The sequence below is a fragment of the Dermacentor andersoni genome, chromosome 7 (genome assembly GCF_023375885.2).
Source record: "Dermacentor andersoni chromosome 7, qqDerAnde1_hic_scaffold, whole genome shotgun sequence".
Taxonomy (NCBI): Eukaryota; Metazoa; Arthropoda; class Arachnida; order Ixodida; family Ixodidae; genus Dermacentor; species Dermacentor andersoni.
Window position 1 is genome coordinate 171,906,194 of NC_092820.1, and position 19,106 is coordinate 171,925,299.

A 19,106-nucleotide genomic window follows, 5' to 3' on the forward strand; every position below is an offset into this window, starting at 1 on the left:
TCGAGAAGAACTGCAGAAGTCCTATGCATCGGCTCCGACACCTCCCAGTGCCGCGGTTCTTACGGATGTCATTCGAGAAGAAATCGGCAAAGTGGTTCATCCCTCGCCACCAACACGACCCGAACCTCCCACGTTCTCGTACGCGGATGCTCTTCGGGCTTGCGCGCCGTCGACGGGCCGTTTTTCGCAGCCGCCTGCTGGGATTTCTCGACGCTCCCCAAGTCCGATCCACCGCACGAATCCGCAAGCGCCTTTTCATCCTGGTCCGCGCAAATCTACAGTATGGCGCGCCCCCGACAACAGTCCGTTGTGCTATCACTGCGGGGAGGCTGGTCACATGTATCGCGATTGCCAGTACCGACGGATTGGTCTGCGGGGATACCATCCGGACGCCCGTTGCCCGCGCTATGGCGAACGCCCGCACGAAATCAAGCAATACTTAGAAAGTAACCGGCTTCCTCCTGCCCAACAGCGAAGACAGTCACGGTCGCCTTCACCTCGTCGGTACGCGTCACCGAACCGTGCTCGACCCGCCTTTGATTCCGCTGGAGTCAACGGTGGAAGCCCGCGCCGGGGAAACTGAAAACGGCGACCTCCGGGGGTGAGGCCGCTGTCATGCGAACCGTCAAATATCCTCCGCCGACGCCATCCCCTCGCGAGGTACCACTGACGCCTTCATTCGCAACTGCAAAAAAAACTTCTGCTGCTATTACTGCTTCAATCGACGGCTATCCAGTAACTGCACTTGTTGATACGGGAGCTGACTACTCGGTTATGAGTGCCTCACTGGCGACTCGGCTACGCAAGGTGCTGACAGCGTGGGACGGCCCACGTCTGATTACGGCCGGAGGGCACCTCGTGTCACCCATTGGACGATGCACCGCCAGACTTGCAATTTCTACTTCGACTTTCGTAGCGTCTTTCCTTGTGCTGCTCAAGTGTTCTCGGCTAGTTATACTGGGCATGGATTTTCTCCAGGAATATGGGGCGATCATTAACCTTCGTGACTTGTTCGTGACTTTTTCTAACTGTGTTTCTTCGGATTCGAATGTGGCGGATGAACATCACCGCGCGGCTTTACGCGTGGTCGATGACTGCGTGACGTTACCGCCTCGAAGTAGCATCTTCGTCCTCGTTGAATGCCCCCAAGAACAACTAGGAATAGGCATCGCCGAAGGTAACCTCGCCATGTTGCTGGATCGCGAAGTCGGCGTCGCACGAGGTCTCGTAGAGCTCCAACATAGGCAAACCACGATTCTAGTTACGAACTTCAGTGGCGAATACAAACACTTTGCGAGGCATACCACCATGGCCTACTTTGAAACGGTGGCCGAGTCCAACGCCTGTGCTTCGGTAACGACAATCTCGATTCCGGAACCCAGCGATGTGGACTTGACCAGTCACATCAACGTCAACCCACAGCTCGACCAAAACGAGAAGGAGAGGCTCCTTACTCTGCTATCGTCATTTAGCGACTGTTTCGCCACCAATATTATAAGGCACGTGTCTGCCCACTGTTCTGGGGAGAAGGGGTTCAACAATGATTAGGCGAAAAAATCATTGTTATATGAAATCGACCCACACAGAGAATTCAACATAGTGGCACACCTATCGCAACGCATCGATAGATTAGGTCACAGGCTTGGACTGGAAGTGGCATATACAAGAAGTTTCTTTCTTTCTTTTCATTTTTTTGCAGGGTACACCGCTCCATCTCTTTTGAATGCTTCTGTTATGAAATTGAGAACATCTGCCACGTTTTCTTGAGTGCTAAAAATACGTCATGGAACGAAGAACGTTTACATATAACTAGCTCGTTTAGACGAAAGCTCCTTAACAATGAAAAATTACTTGTGCCGTAGTCCGCAAGTCATGTGCAGCAAAAGGCAAGCATAATTTTGAAAGGTGTATTGTGGGTAGAGTTAAATAAGCGTTATAGTGCCTTATTGTGTATAGCTGTTATCATATTACACAGCTGCAGCGAGAGCTTCCCCCTTGGTGGTTGGCTCAGCCACAAGTTCTACTGAGAGTACCCGGGATTCAAACGAAGGCACATCTCTCATCACAAGCTCTCAAACTTTCGTTGCTCTTGCCGTACAAACAATACAACGATCATACCCATCTTTAAACTGATAGTTCAACCACCGTGGACGGATCTGCAGGATGAGTATTTTTTCCTGCTACCACCTTCAAGTTTTAAGACATCGCACCAGACTATATCGACAGCCGTGGAGCCTGCAGCTCTTCGTAGCGCACTACGCCTACTTAGAGAGAACCCATCTCAAGAATGGAGCGTTTTCAGCGACTCTAAGGCAGTTCTACTAGCTTCGTTTCCGCATTACGAATAACTAGTGCTATTAATCTGAGAGCTCCTTCATCGCTTCAATGAGCAAGGTCACGACGTCACATTTCAATGGCTTTCTAAGCGCTCTGGCATAACGTGCAGTGAACAGGCCGATGAAGCTAATCGAATTGCTCATGAAGACGGCATGCAGGAACCAATCCCGCTGTCAAGAACAGTTGCAGCAGCAAGGCTTCGAGTGCTTGCATACGTTGCCTTACAATCATTGTGGAACACACCTAGTTTCCAGCACACACGTCTACATCGACTGGACCCCTGCCTGAAACTTCAGCCTCCACCTAGACTATACCGACCCAAGACAACAGTACTTTACCGATTGTGGTTTGGCGTCGCATTTACGAAGTCGTTTGCTTTCCGTATCGGATGGGTGGATAGTGCTCCATGTGACCATTGCGGCGACGAGAAAACTATCGAACACGTTCTTTGTCATTGTCCCCGATACAGCGCAAACAGCCAGTCACTTGCGACCGCACTGGTGCGTCTTGACGACCAGCTGTTTTCGAAGCAGACAGTCCTGGAACGCCAACCTATACAGTCGTCCCACCACAAGACAGTGAAGGCACTCTTCAAATTTTTGCGTTCGAGTGACCTATTGGACAAACTAATTCTCATGGACGTTCACGACCTTCCCTGCATTTTTCTTCCCATTAATTTGCTTTTTCCTTCCACTGCTTTTTCCGTCTTTCATTTCCGCTTACCCTTTGCCCAGTGCAGGGTAGCAAACCAGAATCTCATCTGGCTAGTCTCCCTGCCTTTCCCATCCCCTTTCTCTTTCTTTCTGTAATAAATAGTTCTCCTCGGCTATATGTGAAGTGACGCGCTTATGCTTTGTACTGTGGACGGATCTTCAACGGAGGTATGTGTTTAGACCTGTAAACCACTTAGCACGCGAAGTACTCTTGCACCAATATATAGGTCTACAATGTGTATAATTATTCGATTAGTGGCATGAACAGACCTCTAATGAACTGTTCGTTGAGACTTTGTTTTATTTGAGTATCATTGTCATTTTTATTCATTCGTTTGTTTTAGCATTATCGTTATTCTTTTAAATGCATAAGCATTTCTATGGCAACCCAACAGTCAAAATGTCCGTCCGTCCCTCCTTCACGTAAGACGATCGCTTTCAAGATAGAGCCAGCCAAGTGTGGAAAAAGACAACGGTGTACGCTCGAACAGTGGCACGAAAATTGGGGGGTAGGCCAAATTGAAATTTGGGGGCGGGTGGTCTTGAAGTTGGAAGAGGGGCAACTTGAAATACGGGAATATGCCAACTTGTAAATTGGCTCTGGGCCATTATGAAATAAATTTGGTGAAAGGCCTGCTTACATTTGGGGGTGGGCCAACTTAAACTTGGAAGTGGGCCAACCTAAATTTAGGGGGGGGGGGGGCTACTTAAAATTTGGGGGTTGCTCAATGTCTAATTGAGCGCTCCTGAGCGTCCTGCGATTTATGAGCCCCTCGCGGGCAATAGAGCAGGCTGACACGCTTGGCCCGTTTTCATTGGGGCCTGACCGAGGTGCAGTGAGAACGCAGGCGAGAGCTAGTGTGGACGAGGAACGCGCGTACAACACAGGCTTGGGAGAGCGACAGCGAGGGCGACATGGCATCGCGGCGATGCACTGTCCCCTCACGCCAACGCCTCACGCGCTACTTCGGCAGCTGCTGGCGTTTGCTTTCGACCGCTCAGCTCCGTCGAAGCGCGCTCGTGTCCGGCGTTCCGGCTCAATTGGTACGATTGCACAGAAGGGGTCGGATGCGCCCAAAATATCTGTCAGTTGTCTACTAAACCCTAAGCATTCCTTTCCACCGGGAAGGCCATGGGTAGACGTGAATAAGCTAGAAAAGGCAAGTAAGCAACACTAACCAAAAGCCAAGTCACAGGCGAGCCAAACAACGCTAACGCTTTAGTAGACAATTCTCGGTATTTCTGTAATTGTCCCTTGTTGCATAACATGGAAGTAACATTTTGGCGGTTGTATAAGCATGCGTAAGCATTGTGCCACTTGCTCATCTCTACACAGCCCGGTGTCACTGTGATTGTTATGAAACTTGAACCAACCTGTATAAGCGACAGCGTTGCGGTGACACGAACTGCTGCGGGCGGCAGCGCAAGCTGAATTGATGACGCAAGCAGGCTATTGCTGGTGGCGGTTCCAGGCGCGCTGATGACGTATCAATCATAATAAGCCGTTATCGCTCTTGTACGCCTTATCCATCCGCATCCAACCATTATCAATCATGATCAACCATACTCCGGCAGCGGCTTCGTGTGGTGTACTCACGCGGGCCCTTTCGTGAAATTGATAGGTGATGGGGACAGAGTGCTCCGAGCGCTGATAGCTTCGTGTGCACTGTGTTCTCGTCGCTTAGTTCGCGCTGAAGCGAAAGGCAGCACGAAGTTCAATTCGCTCGCTGCTGCGGGCCCTATCTTGAGAGCGGTCACCTTACGTGGCGGATGGACGGACGGGTTTCCTGGTTTTGTAGGCATAGAAATGCTTACGCGTTGAAAAATCGAGTATTTGAGGTACTCCTTACCTCATTCTCTCTACAGTAAGCCGTGTAGAGCAGAACAGGCGAGCAAAAGGCATTCCTATGGCTGCAGTCGCAACGTAACTTCTGTGGCACCTACGACAATATGCTTCTTAATGACGACCCGATGGTTACCTCCATCCCCATAACGCTGTATCACGGTATTCGATGGTGTCGTTAGCACAATGCAGTCACTCCAGGAAAAAATCAGACAGCGAAGAAACAGGACAGCCTACTGCTCTACATATCCGTAATGAGTTTCTGACTATACGTCACAGAATATCTTGTGACAGTGGAAGCACCGCCCCATTTTAGTGACGTGTTCACATGAGAAGGATCTTATCAAAATATTTAAAGAAATAGCTGTAGTCTCTCTCATACAAAATGGCTTATTTGGTCAAGGTCTTCTCGAAACATTGGAACGAGTCAGCACCAGGCATTCCATCTTTTTGTTCTCCCACATTTTCTGCATGAATCCAGCTTGCAAATGATACTTTCATACCAGAATTTGTAGGTCGTCCTACAAGAGCCGTTATGTACCGAGGTTCTACAGAGGTTCTACAGCTACCTTAATTCTACACAAGAAAAGCAGGAAGATACCTATAAAGAAAGGGGTCAGACAGGGAGAGACAATCTCTTCAATGTTATTCACTGCATGCTTAGAAGAAGTATTCAAGCTGTTAAACTGGGAAGGCTTAGGAGTAAAGATCGACGGCGAATATCTCAGCAACCTTCGGTTTGCCGATGACATTGTTTTATTTAGCAACAATGCAGAAGAGTTACAACAAATGATTGAGGACCTTAACAGAGAGAGTGTAAGAGTGGGCTTGAAGATTAATATGCTGAAGACAAAGATAATGATAAATAGCCGGGAAAAGAAACAAGAGTTCAGGATCGCCAGTCATCCTCTAGAGTGTGTGAAGGGGTACGTTTACTTAGGTCATTTAATCACAGGGAACCCTGATCATGAGAAGAAAATTCACAGAAGAATAAAAATGGGTTGGATCGCATACGGCAGACATTGCCAGCTCCTGACTGGAAGCTTGCCATTATCCCTAAAAAGGAAGGTGTAGGATCAGTGCATTTTACCAGTGCTGACAAATGGGGCAGGGACTTGGAGACTGGCAAAGAAGCTTGAGAACAAGTTAAGCGCCGCGCAAAGAGCGATGGAACGAAGATTGCTGTGCATAAGGTTAAGAGACAAAGAGAGAGGTTTGGATCAGAGAGCAAACAGGTATAGACGACATTCTAATTGACATAAAGAGAAAAAAATGGAGCTGGCAGGCGATGTAAAGTGCCGGTTAGATAACCGTTGGACTATTAGGGTTACAGAAAAGGTACCAAGAGAAGGGAAACGCAATCGAGGATGACAGAAGACTAGGTGGAGCGATGAAATTAGGAAACTCGCGGGCGCTAGTTGGAATCGGTTGGCGCAGATCAGGGGTAATTGGAGATCGCAGGTAGAGGCCTTCGTCCTGCAGTGAACATAAAACAGGCTGACGATGATGATGATGATGATGGTGGTGGTGGATACTCGCTGAAGGTTTCAGGAAAACGTTCATTCTGAGACATTGGGTTTTGTGGATGTACGGAGGACGAGAAAATTCACTGTTGATACAACCCATAAGTAGGATACTCGAAAAGCAGAAATTTTAGGCGAGGAAAGTCATCAGACTGAACTCCGAAAACACATTGCGAAGCATTGTATTATCATTAATTGCACCCTGAGCGAATTTGGTCTGCAGGTATTTTGGCTAATCACATTTCAACTAATTTAGGGACTCTGCAGCATGGCTTGCGGCACCGACTAAAATTATGCCTTGCCGGATGAGTCTGATAAAATATTAAAGCACTAATAATTTTCTTTCATGCTCTTGTTTAAGCCCAGAGCGTGGGCGGTATCTCTCTTCTTTCCAGAGTGCACTAACTACAATGCTGCCCCAGGCTTTCGCTTTCAAAAGTTGTGCGGGTTCGCTGCAGAAACTTAATTAAGTCAGACGATCAGATGCTCGTGAATAAACCCGCTCTTAGTGAAATTTGTGAACAAAACGACCGCTGGTACGCAAAGCAGGCGTGGCCAAAGTTTCTGCTGAAGGACGCATTCTGTTACGGAGGAAAAGTGAATGGCCTTTATATTGACACTGCGGATGCAGAAGTATTCAGGAGCCATAACAAAGCACTGGAACGTGATAGCACCGTGGAAAGGGCGCCGTGATGGAAAAGGAAGAGCCACGACGGGTGAATAGAAGGGACCGAACAAAGCTATGAGCTTTTCAGGGTCCCACAGTATGGTTTCAATTCGTTCTGAGGGCGTTCCTAATGAGTCTCTTGTTTACGCGCGCCAAGCTCGACTGATTTGGTATTGAGAATACGACATTGAGTGTCAAAAGAATGCTCACTAAACACGCATTCAGTTGACGTAGCAGTGGCCTCATGTGCCATAAAAAGAACATTACGTCAGTACGTAATATTCGGAGTTCACTCTTTTCTTATTGTTGCCCTTAGGCAACCTTTATAAGCACCGAAGTCTTTTTAATTAGCGGCGCATACAAGCACATTCTAATTTCGGTGACAAACACGCTCACACAAGTGCTTTATTATGTTCTCACTACATTTTTGCAGCGAGTTCTCACCAGTATTTTGCGCTGCCGTTAGACAGCCAGATGAACCTCAATTGGTTTCATTCGAACCAGAGCACCACTTTAACTTTACCATAGCTGACAAAAAATGTTGTTTTGACAAAACACTCCCACAATTTATCAAGGTCAGTTTTTCCATAATTCGTATAATGTTATCAAAGTAAAGATATGATTTTATTACTCGGCAGTAGAACTAGAAGCACCCTTAGTCAGGACCGACGACTCTGGCACGAGCTTCGAATATCCGCAGTTTGCCAGCAAAGACGGGCCTGTTGTCAAGCAATAGACGTCCTCCAGACTCCTGAGAGACAGATCATACAAACGAAAAATGAACCATTTCCTGAAACGTCTGTTTACGTGGTTTATACCGTTAGGGACGAAAAGCCGGCTAGTTACTGCGTATTTTCGGAATTAAACATTTTTTTAACTAGCGCTACGAAGGCACAAAGCAAGGCCGAGGAGCATTCAGGTCACGACGCTCTATACTTTGTCAACCTTAAATTCGCTAGAAACACAGAACTTGTGGGATGGGCACTATCCAAACGTAGAGAAACAACGTTGATCATATTTCTTAACAAACAAAATACCGTACCATGCTGATCTGCAAGTTATTTTTCTGGTAAGTTAAGACTCGTTTGTGATGACAACTATTAATGGGGTGCTCGCTCACCTATCACCCGCTTCTCTCTCCCTTTCTTTCTTTCTTTCTTACTTGCTTGTTATTTTGTTAGACACTGCCGCGTCAGATACTGCAGCTCCTCAGAAGTTCTGCTCTTCCACTGCTCCCTTACCCCAGCGTAAGGTAGCCAACCGGACTCTTGACTGGTTAACATTGCTGCCTTCCTTATATATATATATATATATATATATATATATATATATATATATATATATATATATATATATATATATGCTAGTCCGAAGTTCACGACATGTTCAATCACAAAAACAGGCTGCTTTTATAAGTTTAGGCAGACAAGCAACTAAGTTCTATAGATATTAAACGCAGATTTTTTGCCGCCCTCCTTCCTTCAGAAGCGTTTCTCAACATAGAAGATGCTCGACAGAAGCGTCGGCGTCATCGTACGTTATTGAAGGCGCTCTACGTCTTCCAGCATATCCATGTTGCTCTCCGTCAGCAAATCCCGAGTGCTCTCTAGCTGTCGCTCTTAAAGCGGCATTAGTGGATAAGCTCCGGAAAGATCCACTCCGCAAGGTCAGGCTCCATATGTGCGGGCATTCATTAGAACAAGTCGCGTTTATCCGCTTGTCATTGTCTGCTCGGCCGCCGGACACTTAGAACCAGCGACGGTAATGGCGCCAAGTAGAGTGAAACTAATTAGACGGTTAGCTAAACCTTGTCTCTTCGGACAAACGTTGAAGGCGACGCGTGAGGTTCACAACAATTTGTCTGTAGCACATAGCCGAATGTGGGACTAAAGGGCCTGTTTCAGTTCGAGAAGCCTAACGTAATATGCACACACCACAGATTGGATGGACACGGCGCAAAGGCTACACGCAAGATTAATTTTTTCGCAGCCGCTATGAGCAAATAATGTGTGTCACCCTTTACAGAGATGCCGTGTGGAGGGTATAGTTGGTATATTTGAATGCTCTTCTTTTTCCACAATAACTGTCATCGCGAATAGCCTTCTTGGCACTGTCTGAAAAGTTTTCTTTCCTTTTGTCTAACCATTTTCACAAAGCCCCGAGAACGAGTTTATACCAAAGAGCGCGTAGTTCTGTAAAGTGGTTCAGAACTACACGCTCTTTGGAATAAACTTTGAATAAAAGACCCGTACACAGTAAAGGCATCTGTCGGCGGCTAACCAAGGGTCCTAATTTCCACACACATAATGAATAACTTGCCTAAAGAAAGCTATACTTGTGGTAATGAGACTGTTCACTAGAGTGCGGTCCCGCTCTGCTCGGGTTGCTCCCAGAACGCTCTACATTAAGGCACACATTCCACTTACTCCTCCTTGAGGAGCCTGCGGATTTCTAGAGACAGACATGGAGGTGCGTGGGGATAGACATGCGCGTCTCTGGCGTCCAGTTGACGTCTGGCTACGGTACCGATTCCGAAGAGAGCGGCCTTCTGTAAATGTCGGCCAGGTGTGTGCCACGGGGTATGCCCGCACTTCCTAGCGGCGCTCCTAGATGGCGCAGCGTTTCCAGAGGGAAGCGTGAGAGAGGGGGCCCTATAAGGTAAAAGTATTCCAATATGTTTTTATTCCAATCTCCTGACGTCAACTTTACGTAACCGCTGACGCAACCATGGGGCGGTCACCCGCAGGGTTGTCTGAACAGACCAATCAAACGCTCTCCTCGTTCCCTCTTTCTTTCACCACTCTTTCTATCCCTTCCCCCCTGTGCAGCGCGGTTGAGGTGTCCTCATCTGAGAGACAGTTACTGCGCTGCACTTTACCCCATGTTCCTCCTTCCCAAACAAGAATCTCTCTCTCTCATAGGAGGTCACTTTTGTTTGCTTGAAAAACGAATAACATTGCCTGCACTGAGCGGCTTGTCTTATCTAATTGGCTCACAAGATGCGAGGAGCACGCTCAACTGGAGAGGGATTCAATGGGGCCGACCTACTGCACTGAAAATCGATAACCGGATGACGAGGGTGGTGCCGGTGTATGCGATTGGTCCGCTTCCCCTTACTTAGCTTGCGGTGGCTCGTCGACAATCGCGGCGGCATGCAACGGAAGCTTAAGAATGACGGTAAAGCGGATCCTCTGCAAAGAAGAGTGGGCAGAACAAGGTCGCAAGCGTGCCTAGAGTGCTGTAAAACATTACATGGCCACGGAAAAAGCTTTATACATGCAAATAAACCCATGCTTTCCGGCAGGTGCGAGTAGCCAGTGCCTGAGCGATCGGCGGCAGCCATCTGTTATTCTCGGAACGGGGCAGCCTGCGGCTATTTAGAAAGAAATTCAGTTTTGTTGGGCATATTAATGCATCTTTAACGCTTACACGTCACTTTGACGCGGTGAGTTTTTGCGGTTTTGTGACGTTGCGTGAGAGGCAGATGAAATGGGTTCAGCCCGAAACCTTTTAACCAATAGCCGAGGGCTAATGGCGAAGAGGCGTCGAATCATAACTAACTATTTTTCTTTTGCTCGATCAAATCACGCATAATCCGTGTGTACACGTCCTATCAGATGGGCAGCTATCGCGGTTTTCGTGACGTCGCGTGACAGACAGGTGAGTTGAGGATGGTCCAAAAAAGTCTTTAACCAATCGCGGAGGGCTGATTGCAGAATTGGAATAGAAAAGTTTGGAATAGTTTTACGTTATAGAGCCTAGGATCCCGGCTACAGCACACACCTCATACATGATGCGTTACGGCCACTTGCATACTTTGACAGCCATGGTAGATTAATTGTGTGCTAATTAATTTGCTCATCTACTGCCGAGTGCCATGGCATTTCGCACTAAGGAATCCACCTACTATATATCCACCTATATATATATATATATACACATACACGCAGGAAAGAGACGACGAACTTTTTGCAAGACTTGCACTGTACTGTGACGAAGGCTGGGGTCCACCAGCCGACAACGTTAAGCAAGGAAGTCTCCCCAAAAGTTCGTCGTCTCTTTCCTGCGTATGTTACGTCGTGTCCCGTGTGCTGAACTTTGGATAAACCCCCTAAATATATATATATATATATATATATATATATATATATATATATATATATATATATATATAAGGAAAGTAACTGTTCGGTTCCGGCGTTTAATAAATGAAAAGACGTGCAGGCGTACGTAGAAAAGCAAAAACATTGAAGTTTCTGATCAACGAAAAATAAGCCCACATGAAGACACACACGAACAACCGAGAAAGACACAGGACAGGCTATAATTTGTCGGCTGGCCGTGTTTGTCTTCCTGTGCGCTTATTTGTCGTCGATCTGCAATGCACCATCTAGCCCGTCTGCAGGTGCCGATAAATTTAATTTTCTGCGTTTGATTTTAAACATTTCCCAGAAATTTCAACGTTTCCTTTGATACGTGCGCCCGCACTTCCTTTAACACACACACACACACACACACACAAACACACACACACACACACACTTATATATATATATATATATATATATATATATATATATATATATATATATATATATATATATATATATATAATGTACTACACCTAACAGATGCGCCGCCGGCCGGCGCTGCGGTATTACGCAGTGGAAGAACAAACACTACTTAAATGTTCTCACTACAGCGAATATACGCCTTCCTAGGCACAATTAATTTATTAACGCAAACTTTTCTATGCGTTCTTCAGCAGGGCTTGGCGCATCTGCTGGGGTGTTTTTACGCAAGTGGGCTGATCCTGGAGGCACTCTACTCGCAGTAACATGGGTCACGTGGCTCACGTGGTTGGGGTCTGGACACCTTTTCACGCATGCACACAATCGGTTTGCTGCAATACGCAGCGCAGAATATTACCTGGCTTATAGAATTGAATAAGGCCTTGACGAAAACCTTGCTTTCCATATATTCGCGCATTTTCGTTGCACATGATACATTTGTTTTATTAAATGCATCTAGCTCAAGCTTCATTACAGGAGCTTAAGGGTCTCTTCAGTATTATGGCGTATGCTTTGTGCGTGACATTAAGAACAACGCCTCTCGATTATTGCTGTTGATAGACTGAGCTTACCGGACGTTGCAACACAGCATTGCTGGAGTCATCATACGTTGAGTTTGTGCAACGATTGTTCATTTTACAGTGCCCCTTTCATTTTGTGACGTTCTTACGGTTACGCAATCCAATTTGGCTTCCCGCCATTAGGTTCAACAAACGCCTCCGGTAGCGTCGGGCATTGTTGTGACGAGAAGAGTACACATTACCGTAATCATGTCCCGGAGCGCTTCACAAAAGTTCATTTGTTGACCGTCGTCATTGTTGAACTGGAATGGCAATTCCTCTCGTGTCCGTCCGTCTGAAACCCTGTTCGGTAGATCGGTAAATACACGTACTGCATGTGGTTCGTTGTTTATCATCGCTTGAAGCTGACAGTGATGAAGACGTCATAGCCTGGGGCAAGACACAGCTGGTGCATGTTGACAGTAGTCATGGCCACGATGCTTACTCATGCTTTGTGACTCGGCGAGCCAGGAACGCAATTCTGCTATGGTTTACTACACACTAGCAGCTCATTTAAGCTCAGCCGCCAAGCGAAACTGCTGCCTTCTTGCTTTGTCCAACCCCCCCCTCCCCTCTCCGTTATTTTTTTGCAAACTAGCTGCAAGTTCAAGTAGTAGGCGTTTGTGCGTATTCGCGACGTTCGCTGATGTGCTTAATTTTTCCCAGGTACCGAATACTTACGAGAGTTTTCGTAACATTACTGATGTTATTTCTCTCGGGACCTAAGGAGCAATGAGCTATCAGAAGTAATGCGAAACAGATGAGATCCCACAGGGCACATTTCAACGGAAATGTGGTGGAAGAATAAAAGAAAGCAAACGAAAACAAAAACCAGGGCATCTTTTTCAAACAACTTTCTTTGCTTTTTTATTCTGCAGAAGCTATACCTCGTAGAAAGAAAACAGTAATTGAAAACGAAGTCTTCACGAATGAAAATATTCACAGCATACGTGAATTGTATTTCATTGAATTTATTTATTTATTTATTTATTTATTTATGAACGGAGGATGTTGGTGTTTCGGTCGCATTACCATACCGTGTGGTACAGGGTGTGCGGCATGTGGCAGATCCTGCCGTCGTATTAGGAAATTGTCGGGTAAATAAGATGGTATTTTGTGCCGCATGGGAAAGTGTTGGTTTGCAGCTGTCTGTATATTGTCGCGCCCTCATTCGAGTGCTTCGGGTGTGGCGGGGTATATGTTCTCTTCCCCAGTCTGTGGTATGCGAGCATGTCCGTCTATGTGCGCGGTACGTATTTGTCTGAAGGCGCCGTTAATCCGTTTTATAGCGAAGCCGTTGGGAGAGTGTGTCGTTGCCGGCACGCGTGTCCGAGTGTGCAGACTACGTGCAGTTCGGGTGAGGGGCTGGCCAGAAGGCCACCTAGCAGACCCACAAAAAAAATCGCGTGTTCCAAAAGTGCTTTCGTTATTTTGGCCACATTATTTAGAACTCTGGATACACCAACGGCTTAGTGGTTTCAGGTGTAGCGTAATTACGCACCTTTGAAAGTTTCCTTGTATATCGCACAATAACTTAGTCCTTAATTTGCCTGGCAGCTCAGCTAGCATATGTGCGTCTTAGAAGAGCAACACACTTCTTGACAGATAAACAAGAATCTCGGCTTTGTACCTAAGACTTCCTAGTGCCGAAAAAAACGACAAAGCAATGCGTGCTACGCATGGCAATTAGATTGGCTCTGCAATGAAATGCCTTTATAACTACTGTATCGCTAACGCAACATCTAAGGAAAATAAGAGAAGCTTACAACAGTCAACATCATGGATCCTGCATAGAATGAGCGTACCAACGTACGAAGCATATTTCTGGATGAGCTAATATTATTTATACCGTTATCTAATCTAGTGTATCTAATAAGTGTGTGTTATGCTACGATTTTAAAAGAGCGGGTTCTTCAGTAGCCAAACATCCCGCATTAAATGCGTAAGCATTTCCATGGTTGCCCAACTAGGAAACTGTCCGTCCGTCCCTCCTTCGCGTAAGACGATCGCTTTCAAGATGGAGCCAGCCAGGCGTGGACGACGACGAACGTCGTCATCGTGTTCGACGTCGTCGTCGAATGTCCAATTGAGCGCTGCTGAGAGTCCTTCGAGTTGTGAGCACCTCGCGGGCAAGCGAGCAGGCTGACACGCTTGGCCCGTTTTCATTGGGGCCTGACCGAGGTGCAGTGAGAACGCAGGCGAGAGCTAGTGTGGACGAGGAACGCGCGTACAACACAGGCTTGGGAGAGCGACAGCGAGGGCGACATGGCATCGCGGCGATGCACTGTCCCCTCACGCCAACGCCTCACGCGCTACTTCGGCAGCTGCTGGCGTTTGCTTTCGACCGCTCAGCTCCGTCGAGGCGCGCTCGTGCCCGGCGTTCCGGCTCAATTGGTGCGATTGCACAGAAGGGGTCGGATGCGCCCAGAATATCTGTCAGTTGTCTACTAAACCCTAAGCATTCCTTTCCACCGGGAAGGCCATGGGTAGACGTGCATAAGCTACGAAAGGCAAGTAAACAACACTAAGGAAAAACCAAGTCACAGCCGAGCCAAACAATTATAATGCTTTAGTAGACAATTATCGGTATTTCTGGAATTTTGTCCAATTTGTTTAACAACAGCATAAAAGCAAGTAAAGCCGCGTACAAATTTTGAAGGGAACAGAACTGTGAATGAATTGCTGAGAGCGCCTTTCTGTCTATTTTGATGACAAAGTCTTTTTTGGCGACTTTCTACGTGCTTAGCCTACGTGAAATCTGGGTATCTACTTGGCCTATTAGCAAAAGAAACGGCCCTTTCGCGCCTTCCGGAGCGTCGTAGAAAGTCCCAAAAGGTATGAAAATGTTGGTATAAGCGTGAACAGAAGCAGGTATTAGTGGCAGACAAGGTAAAAATACCGGTAGGCGCATATTTCGGGCCAATTTAGACGGAAATTAAACACATTGCAACATCGCCTGCAGTCTCTCCGGGGCGGGCCCACCTGGCCTCTTGGTCAAAAAAGAAAAAAAAGAAAGGCGTCGCGACAGACGACAATGTCGACGTTCATTCGCGTAAAAAAAATGGAGAATGAAAAAACTCAACATGAATAAAAGTAAAGGGTCCGGAAAAGGGAAAGCAAGGTCTGACAATGTAACTAAAAATTGTACAAATAATAAAAAGGCATCATGCAATTTGGCTCTTTCATTGGCTTAAGTTGACACGCCTTTCTTTGTTTCTTGTATCTTTCTCGGCTTCCTGTTGATATTTTCTTCTTTTTTTAGCCTCTGCTTTTGGGATCACCTAGAAAGTTCTTGGACCACTCGAACTGTCGTTTATTCATGCTGGTGTGAAAAGAGCGGAGAAGAGTAGAAATGCAGGGGAAGAAGAGGGTGATACTAGACTGCTCTTGCTCCCGTTTATCCCGTGAAAACGAGAAGAGGAGAACCCAGACCGGCACGAGGAAGCACAAACAGACTTTGTCGCATGCAGGGCAGGCCTCGTGTAGAGGATTCCGCTGCCCTGTGGAGGATGCTGCACCAGGCAGTCAGGAACGCACAATAATGAGAGAGCACCATACAGTAGTTGACGTGCAGACTGCAGGGGGCACTTGGCTGATCATTGTCGCTGATCTCTATGCGCTCCACCATACAGCGAGATGCGTGCAGTTCGCATTTTTATTGACCACCAAAAAGAAAAATCTTCGAGGCAGCTAACATTGAGTCGAATATATGTGTGAAGGCCCCTTCAATGACATCGTCAAAGAAAAAAATGAAGTTTTATCAATCGAGGCTTGGCACATGTACCGAAAAATGTATGGCTCGTTTATTTCAGCACAATTTTTGTCCTTCATTTGTCCTCTTCCTAGCTGTTTTTCGAGCCAGCCCGTGCCATGTCGCGATAAGCTATTACTTGAAGTCAGTGCATGTCCTATTTGTTTGTGTCTCGTGTACAGTCTCTCTTTCGCGCTGCCAGAATGCACGAAAGTTCTTGGGTTGTGTCATAGAACTGATTGCTCTTCAGCCCCCAGAACTACGTAACCTAAACCGGTCGACTGGCTTGCTAAATTGTCTGCTTTTGTTAATGGTGTGCGTCCCATGTGTGGTCTTTCTTTTGATCTGCCATAATGCATGAAAGTTCTTGAGTTCCATCATAGAAATATTTGCTTCACAGTCCGGAGCTACGTAACTCCAACGAGCCAATTATCAAGATGACTTGTCTCTCGTTATTTCCTCGTATGTTTTCCTAATTTCAACGTTTCTTTTTATAAATTCCTTGGAAATAATTGTTTCACTTCTTTCTTGTCTATCTCAGGTAACCACCCGATTCTCCGCCAATCACCACGTCCACATGGACATGAACCTTAAGATCAACAGCAACAGCGGCCACAATAAAGCGTCCATGCAGTCCATTAACAGCTTAGTGCTCGCCCAGATTTGTATTCGAAATTCCTTAGCTCATCACGCTGCCCGTGTTCCGTGCTTTGGGGACACGTTAAAGATCCCCTGGTGGTCAAAATTATTCTGGAGTCCTTCACTACAGCGTGCCTGATAATCAAATCGTGGTTTTGGCACGTAAAACACCCCAGAATTCAATTCATTCAATTAATCACGCTGGCGCAGATGCTTGCTACCTTCTGCCAGCTCGGCATGATGCCTGCCAAGAACTTTACCACGTCACGTACTATTCACTTCCATCATGCGTCTCGGCGTCCTTCGAGGCTTGCGCAATGGCGGAGCACGAACTGAGTAAACAACGGCAGTAGCCGTACTAGCAGTCACTAACAGGAACACAAAAGCCACGCCCCATGATATCATAAGGGCTGCCCCAGGAGGCGCGACTTATAGCGTTCATGCGGAAGTGCGTTTCTATGTTGCCATCTGCGCATCGGTGGCACGTAGGCGGCCGGCCGCTATGGTCCACTCTCGCTCGAAACCAGAACGAATGGGCAGGACTGGCTAAGCGCTTCTCATGCTTGACGCCAGGAGTCCGGCCGAGACCTAGTCGTCTATCCTTATTGTTTAGCTGTGTGGTGTCGACGCAGGGTACGCTTGCTCGACGAAGTGTGCCACATCGTGCGTCGGCTGCAGCACAAATGCACTAAAAAGACAGTTGGCGGCGCGGAGTCGGGCTCCTGCTGAGCTCGGCTAAGTTGTCACAATGGCCTTGAGTGCACTCGGAGAGCCGTTCAGTCTAGACTCTTAACTTCCGTATTCCAAAACGTCCTTCCACCCCGACTCAAGAAAGACAAGGAAGTGGATGGTAGTGCTACTTCTTGACAGAAATGATCGCTGCGCTTCTGTGACATTCTACGGCAGTTTTCCAGAAATGCAGCACCTTCCTCAGTCGAGCGATGGTACTGTGTGCTCTCCACGATGGAGAGGAGGAGGGGCTTCGAGTCAGGGGATTGTTTGAGAATGCGCGTATCAGTGTGATGCTCAGGGCAAGGTCATTGGAGGCGCTTCCAGTTTGAAGTTCATGAGTTCTTGACATATTCCGTTGAGTGATGAATACACGAGTGAGACGACGTAGACTCTGAGTATTTGGCCAGAAAAAACGCTAGCAATAATGCGATGCGCATTCTCTGCTATTATCAATTTTTTCAGGGAGGGCTATCGGTTGTTTGCTTGTGAAATATATGATATACTTTTGCAACCTGGACAAATTAGATTGGCAGACTTGTCTGCTGCAATGATTTCCTTCGAAAATCACGTCATCAGATATGTTTAGCGTGCATGTAGGTCCATCTTGTCATATTAGTAGCTTCAATAGAACATCTGTAATCCCCTTACAAACTAAACACAGCTTGGGAAAACGCGCGGAACAATGCTGGTAGTCACATAATTACCTAGATAATACGAGTGAATATACATATGTGCAAAATAATTTTAGTATTTTAATGACCATAAAACAAATGTAGAATAAGTTACATGGTACCTTCGTAAGGCCTTGACTGCAGGATTATATTGTCACGTGGTGGTGACGTTGAAGAACACAGTAGCAATACTGTGAACGACAAAACTAACTTTTATTGGGCGAACCTGTGCCCACAAGACAGGCTACACTTATAGCACAACGATAGCGGCGAACACGGTCGGCGTTCGTCGAAAATCTGATCAACGGGTCAAGCACGTCGGCTTTTATACATCAATCGTCGAATGTTCCAGACTAATCATTGGGACCCGCGTGCCTTCCACAAAGTTTTACACCATTCGCGTCAGGCGATGAAATCAGATAACATAAGCTTCGGCGACAACAGAAAGCGGATAGAAGCATCGATAACTATCCAGAAACTTCGGATACATGCAGACGCGTCCCGCGCTGTGCGATAACATTTGTTAGGCGGCGAAACGTGGTCGCCCGGTAAAGATAAGTACACGTGTCAATATAGGCTCCACATTTTTCACTCTCTGATAACACAATATAATTGATATAGCACCTTTTACGTGGCTCTAATTATTGCGTAATGACTTACATCACTATTGCTCAGATTCATTACTCTTTTGACTGAAATGTGCTAACAGTGTAGCCCAGAACAGGATGGAGGCGGGAGTACGAGTGCCATGCAACAACAAGCGTTATTATAAACAGAATGGCCGCTTTTTTCACGTTGAGGACATGACGAACCGAGGCACGTAATTACTGAAACCAAGCCGTTTTTATGGGTTTAATAACTGGTCATTGGCGCTAATGACATATGCTTCTTTTGTAACTTGCCCGCTGAAGGCGAAATAAAAAAGAAAACTTGAATAATTTTACCTGCCAGTTGCTCCTGCTGTTATTAGCCACATTATTTTCTTATTTTCCCCAAGCTAAGAGCCTTTCCTTGATTACTTTGAATTACATAAGTCATGTATGTGCACAAAAAAGAAGATATCAACGATCAAAACAGCTGAAAAAGATCGAAACGTTCC

At 46.5% G+C, this 19,106-nt stretch overlaps 1 long non-coding RNA gene across 2 annotated transcripts in view; it reads left to right on the plus strand.

The window, feature by feature from the left end:
* LOC140219368 (uncharacterized) overlaps positions 1-16,592 on the plus strand; it is a 314,942-nt gene extending 298,350 nt beyond the window's left edge. For both annotated transcript variants that reach the window (XR_011895579.1, XR_011895580.1), the window contains exon 3: positions 16,507-16,592. This is a non-coding gene — a long non-coding RNA (uncharacterized lncRNA). The remainder of the gene's footprint in view (positions 1-16,506) is intronic.
* Positions 16,593-19,106: the final 2,514 nt, after the last annotated feature.